Here is a 6,810-nt window from a genome sequence, read left to right on the forward strand (position 1 = left end):
GAGGATCAAGACCAATATTGTCTACCCAGTACCGCCGCCGACATCTTTCTGGCATCAACTTAGTGCCACCAATGACGGATAGAGACTCTGGTATGCCCTTCTAAGCTTATTCTCTGGACTTGATATGAGATTGCAATTACTTACTATGATTTTGCGTTTGAGTGTGGGTTTGATTTTGGTTTGAGAGTGGGTTTGATTATGGGTTTAATTGTGGTTTGATGCCATTGGAGTTTATCTAAGATTGCAATTGCTTACTATGATTTTCAATTTCAGAGTGTGTTTGATTGTGGTTTGATGCCATTGAATTGTGGTTTGATGTCATTGGATTGCGGGTTGATTGTTGGCATTGCGATTTGTACCATATATTAGTGCTATTTTTTTCAAAATTTTGGAGAGTTCGTGACATGCCAAATAAGAACATTATCTTACACACCATATTTAGGTGTCTTGAACAAGGAATATGTGACTTAATTTACCTAATTTTAAACACAATATGATGAACTCTAAAGCATACAAAAGCCAATCTTGCAGGGATCACCTAAGTATCTGATCAGAGTGCCACACTCATTCAAGCCACCAAACAATAATTGCACTTCAAAAAACTGAAGAGAAGGGGAGAGGATTGGGAAAGAAGACACAAAATGTGTTCTTTGAAAAACAAAAAAAAAAAGGTGGAGATTTGTTTGTTTGTGTTTTCTTGCTTTATAGGAAATCAAGAACAAGAGATTCTTTAAGGCAACATTTGGACAAAAAAAAAAAAAAATTGCTTATTTCAACACCAAGGCATTACATTGCAGGCCATGAAGAAATTTGCTTATTTCGCCTACTCTATTAAAAACTCACCCTCAATGAATTTTGTCATCTAGGTAGGAACAAGTTAGAAGGGCATTTTTATACCCATGAACTGAATTCTCATTCCTCCAGAGAATAAGCTTAGAAAGGGGATTTTTCTGAGGCATTTTTATACCCGTATTGTTTCTTTAAATGCATTTGACCATAGCCGCGCTGGTGATTTTCAGCATATTTGATGTGCTATGTTCCCCACTTAGTTATCATATTAACTTCATAACCAACCCTGAAATGGTATAATATTGAATCTGGAATTATAGTTTGGACCCCTGAAGTGATGGATTGAGTTCAGAATGCCTTATTTTTATTTTCCATGCTTATACTATAAATCTTCCTCAATTGTACCAACTTAATTTCTTTTTCTTTTCACTTGAGAGTGCTTACTTCCTTCTCATTTTCCAGTGAATGACATGTTCCGAATCTAATTCGGAACAAAGTTCTTGGACTACAAAAGGGGAAGAGAAAGCTACTTTGGAGAGACCATTGTGCTATTGTGGCATGCAATCCAAGTTACGGATTTATGGAAAAAATAATAGTTTTGGTATAAGATTTTACAATTTTTCAAACTACAAGATCAATAAAAAATGTGTCTTTTTGAATGAATTGATCTTTAAAGTGAATAAAGCAACTACTATAAGATAATGTTGGAGTACTTCATGAATGTGTAGAAATCGAACAATCCAAATTCAAAATAATAGCAAAGAAGTACAAAGGAATCTTAAAAGTGTTAATCATGTCATGGTTATTTTTTATGGTAATTTGTGCTGTCATTTTTTTTGTTTCTGAACAACTACAATGTATGCCACCAGTGCTACAACTCACTTAACCCATTTTAACAATTTTTTTAGTAAAACGTATTGAATATGTGATGAATATAATGGAAATTTGTAGCATGTTTATGAATGTACTGAATATGTGCTGAATGTAATGAGAATTTGTGACATGTTTATGAAGTATTGAATATGTGCTAAATGTAATGGAAATTTTGGACATGTGCTAGCATTCTTTTTGGGCAACCTATTTGGACAGATTGTGGACAGCAAACAAGATAAAAGCTAATAGAATCTGAGTCTAAAAATACAACTCCATAACATTAACATGCTCCAGAATCTTGTAATACAACTCCATATATAACATTTCCATTATATCATTTCCATAACATTTACAAAACATGCTCCAAAATCTAAAAACACAACTCCATAACATTTTCAAAATATTAACCTACGGCAAAATCTATAAATCTATCAATCGTCGCAGTCCTCCAACTTCATATTCTGTCTAAGGCAACCAAGGCAGTTCCTCACTCTTGTTAACCATAACATTAAAAAAAACAATAGAAATAGGAAGAATGTTTTCAAAAATAGCACATCATGTTCGATGCCCAGATGTTTATAAACACAAATTTAAATACCAAGCTCATGTTTGAACCGATAGATCCAAACATAGTTGTATTTCCAAGATCCCTACATACAAGATAATAAACCATAAAAAATCCTTTTATTATATTAAAACACACAAAATGAAAAACACACATTTCTAAACTTTAAACCAACCTCACTAAAGGACAATTGTTCTTACCATGACTCTCAGTCTTGCAAATGCTATAATGTCTTTTCTTCATGGCTTGAATCTCATTCAAGTTTTTTGCTCTCAACGATTTTGGTTGGCCTTTCGTTGGCACCCGTAGAGGATTTTGTAAAATTTGTGAAAAATTTGATATAACTTATGATTTTAACATTTGTGACTCATTCTTTGATGTGTCTCCACCTTCTACATTTTTTTCTCCTTCAATATTTTCCATCAAGAGCAACTCCTTGTGGACCTTGTCTAAGGCAAGAGAGAGGTGGTTCAATCTCTGTATTGATTGTGAGTCAAGTTCTACAATATCGTAAAATTACATCATCAACTTACTTTTTCTTATAATTGGCTCATCCTGTGTCATCACATACCACTACAAGAAAAAGGACTTTTTGCGGCTATTTTTATTACCGGCGATAGAATTATGGTCGCAAAAAGCTGATTTTTAAATTTTGGTAAATCTTTTGTGTCAATAATAAAAGTAGCCGCAAAAAGTAATTATTTCCAGCTGTTTTTGTTCACCTGAAATAATATAGCCGCAAATACCCCGTTTTATAAAACAAAATTGTCATAACAAAGTTTCCGCCGTTAAAAAAGTTTTGTTACGGCGACTTTTTGTATTATTAAGGCGACTTGATAGGCGCCTTAATAGATTTTCTACACTTACTCCTCCCGACTCTTATTTTCCCACGCGGACCCATTTTCCCTCTCTTTCTCACTCTCTCTCTCTTTCTGTCTGCACGGAGGTTTTGGTTCACTGGTAGCCGAACCATCTTCTCGCCGTCGTCTCGCCACCGCATTCTCGCCGTCGTCTCGCCGCCGTCTTCTCGCCGGTGAGTTTCTTTTATGCTCTATCACTTTCTCTCGCTCTCTCTCTCTCTCTCTGTCTCTCTTTGTCTCTCTCTGTAACTCATTTGTTTCTGAACACCCGAATCAATCGGTCGTATCGCTTGTAATTTTGGGGTTGATAGATGTATCTAATTTAGTTGTTTTACGTTTTGGTCTTTGATTTTAAAATATACCTCTCGTTATTTAGCCATATGGATTGTCTAGTTTGCTTATAAAAGGGGAAAAAATGGTGGTGTAAACTGAGACCCACGGTGTTGTATCTCTTCCTCCCTTTCGGTTGCTTTATGGTTGTGAAGATATTTGGTTGTCAATGGTTCTAAAGATTTCTAGTTGGATGGTTTGCTTTTAATAATGAGTGTTTCTCTCTAATTTTATTTGTTGTATGGGTATTTTAATTCGTTCCAATATATAGCAAAAGCATTTAAGCCCAACATTGAAACTGTATCAGGGGCACTCTACTCGGATCAGTAAATATATTAGGGTTGTTTTAGTCCATGATGGGATCTGTAGAAAGGTAGTCTGGGCTAAAGACATCACCTTGGATTCCTACGGGCAAAGATACAAAGATTTGTGATTATTAGCCTGAATTTGGCTCAGTTGGGTTGGGTTGGGTGTGCATTGGGTTTTTCATTAGTTGAGGTTTAAACTTGACTTGGGTTGGATTGGATTGCGCCTAGTCTTGATATCATGGACACATTGAGAATTGAAGGAATGTAGTTTACTTGTTCAGTAGTTATACCTCTTAACATCAGTTGCTTTATTCCTCAAAATACCAAACCAATTGATTCTTCACATATAACTTGATTTGATTTGAAACACTCACCAACATATTTTTCCATTACTAATAGATTTTTTTTTTGTTTTTTTTTTTTTAAAGAAAAGTGGATGAATACCCACACTAAGATTAAAATATTGAGTAACATGAACATCCAGATAAGAAAAGGTCTACCAATAAAACTGACTATCAATTAAGTCTTGTCGGAAATATATAAAAACTCAAGCTGCTTTGAAACTCTGATTTCATTGAAACAATCTCACCATCCAAACATACAACAGCAGAAAATTCATAACAAAATTGGGAAACAGATATAAAAACTATGCTTAGGAAGCATTCTCCTTTTTCAGTTTTGCGAGCTCTTGCCTTACCAGTCCAGCCCTCTTAATCTTTGCCAACATAAGTTTGAACCTATCAAAGTCAGTTAGAGAAGCCCTTCTCTTCTGAACAATTAACTTTCTGCCCCAGGAACTATTCTCCCACTTTTTCTTAACATCAGCTTTCTCCATAGCATCAAGCAATTCCTTCTTCTTAGGAACCCTCTTAATGTCAATTTTAAGGTCAGTGAGAGAGAGCCTCTTGAAATTCATTTGGGATCTTTCCATATCAAGGGCATCCACGAGAGCTCAGTTCTAGTTGATGACATCGACGATGACAACGAGTTTGCCATAGTCTTCGCCGTAGTTGACAAGGGCGACCCTCCCGATCATTTCACCCAGTAGGGAAAGCAAAAAGCCCTCTTATAAAACCCATGGAGGGAATTAATTAAATGTGGTGCTGAAGTTGACAAGAAGGCCAAAATGACACCCATTGATCTCTTGAAATGTACCTCTCGTGATTTTAAAATGTACCTCTCGTGATTTTGGCTTTTGGCTTATTCAATGATAAAAGATCTGTGAATAGTTTTAATTTCTACACATACTCTAATCCCCTGGATCCTCATGTGTATGCTGGTTGTATTTAAAATATGTGTCATCAATTAATATAATTAATGATAATAAAAACTTAAATTCAAAGTAGCATGAATATAGTCCTATAGACTAATAATATAACTTGTAGAGTTCGGAAACTGGAAGCATGCTACTTCAAATATAGATATACAAACACGACGACTAGAAACTATTATTTTCTAGTCAAGGTATTCTGGAAGATGTGAACAAAAAAAAAAAAAAAAAAAAAAAAAACTGGACAGACCTACAATAATCTTCCAATACTTGTCGAAAATAACTTCTGTATTAATCTATATATATATATATATATATATATGTTTTTGTTTTTCAAAGTGTACAACATACTTGCCCAAACAGTGCAAAGTTGCAAACTATGCCCGTTTGTCCAGTTGGCCTGGTTTGGGAGAGTACAAACTAGTGAATTTTTTTGCATATTTTTTCATATCAACTTATGAAAATACACTAGATCAGATGGGGTTGAGGGGCATATTTAGAGAACATCCTAACATCGTTCATACTATAAAGATCCCACTTTTTGAGGTGCTTCTTCTATCATAATTAGTTCCTCTTCACAATTAACTTCATAATTAGTTCTATCATAATCTGTTATATCTATATATAACTAACTAACTATAGATAGTTTAATTATGACACACGTAAGTAGTACTGCATGCATCCTTGTTTGAAACTAATTTTGGCTATATATGTACATATTTGACTAACTTTCACTCAAATTTACACAGTGGCCGCTTGATGATCAAGGGATAACATTCCTTATTTCAAGAGATTAATTAAATATTTCAAACCCCAAGTAAATATAAATTAGAAATTAAAGTTCAAATAGGTTGAAGAGTTCTATACGTACAAGTACTAAATCTTTCAAGTTTCAGAAGCTACCTACACGTAATTATTTAATAATAATATTCTAAAATATGTGTTAGACCAATCAAGTACTTGTATTAATCCAAGGTAAGCGTGCTAGGACAATATATATATATATATATATAAATGTTGTATATAACAAATTTTGCAAGAATAGCTGGCTATGACCTATCTCGGTTGTTTCCAACTTCGTATATGCAGAAACTGATCAGGAATATATGTTGAATATGAGACAAGAAATGAGAAAAAGTATGATTAATTAATTAGACTTCTCTCGTAATTATTAATAGCTGATAGATAGCTACTTGTTCCTGTGTAGCTAGGCTTTTAACCATGCAGTAGGTCAAAAGGCTGAATTACTTTGGGTGTCCTGTTTTTAGTACTCATCGACATTGGTGGGGTGAGTAGCTGTACATAATTGAGCTATATGTAAAAGATCATAAGTTGGACATATGGGCAAATTCCCCTAATTCTACTGAATGGGTAGCAGCTTATACTTTTTGCTCCTAGTGTTTAAAAATGTGTTTAGCTTTTAAGCCTTTTATCTAGATATTATTTTTGCATTTGGTTCAGATCCTTTTGTTTTTTTTTTCTGCTTGTGGAAGTCTTTAGTCTCTTCAAACATCTTCCATTTCTTATATCCCTGATTATACACTTGATTTTGCTCTCCTTTAATACACTCTTGATTTTGTTCTGATTATCCCTAATTTTTTGCTTTGAATTTATATAATCTTCTTCTAAATTTTTCTTTGTAAATCATTTGGGCATCCTTTTTAAAAATCAGGGTGCTCTTTCATTTAGTCTTCTGATATTCATATGTTTGCTGTGACTGCTGGCACTAGATAAATTAATTGAATCTTGACTATATATTCATGCATGGAAAACCCATTTATAACGATTTTTTGTATGCACATGGACCAACTGTCT

At 34.0% G+C, this 6,810-nt stretch overlaps 1 pseudogene; it reads right to left on the reverse strand.

Annotated features, from left to right (window-relative positions):
* Nucleotides 1-4,158: 4,158 nt before the first annotated feature.
* LOC122276960 lies at nucleotides 4,159-4,761 on the reverse strand (annotated as a pseudogene).
* Between the last annotated feature and the right edge of the window lie 2,049 nt (nucleotides 4,762-6,810).

The sequence above is a fragment of the Carya illinoinensis genome, chromosome 9 (assembly GCF_018687715.1).
Source record: "Carya illinoinensis cultivar Pawnee chromosome 9, C.illinoinensisPawnee_v1, whole genome shotgun sequence".
In the NCBI taxonomy this organism is placed as follows: domain Eukaryota; kingdom Viridiplantae; phylum Streptophyta; class Magnoliopsida; order Fagales; family Juglandaceae; genus Carya; species Carya illinoinensis.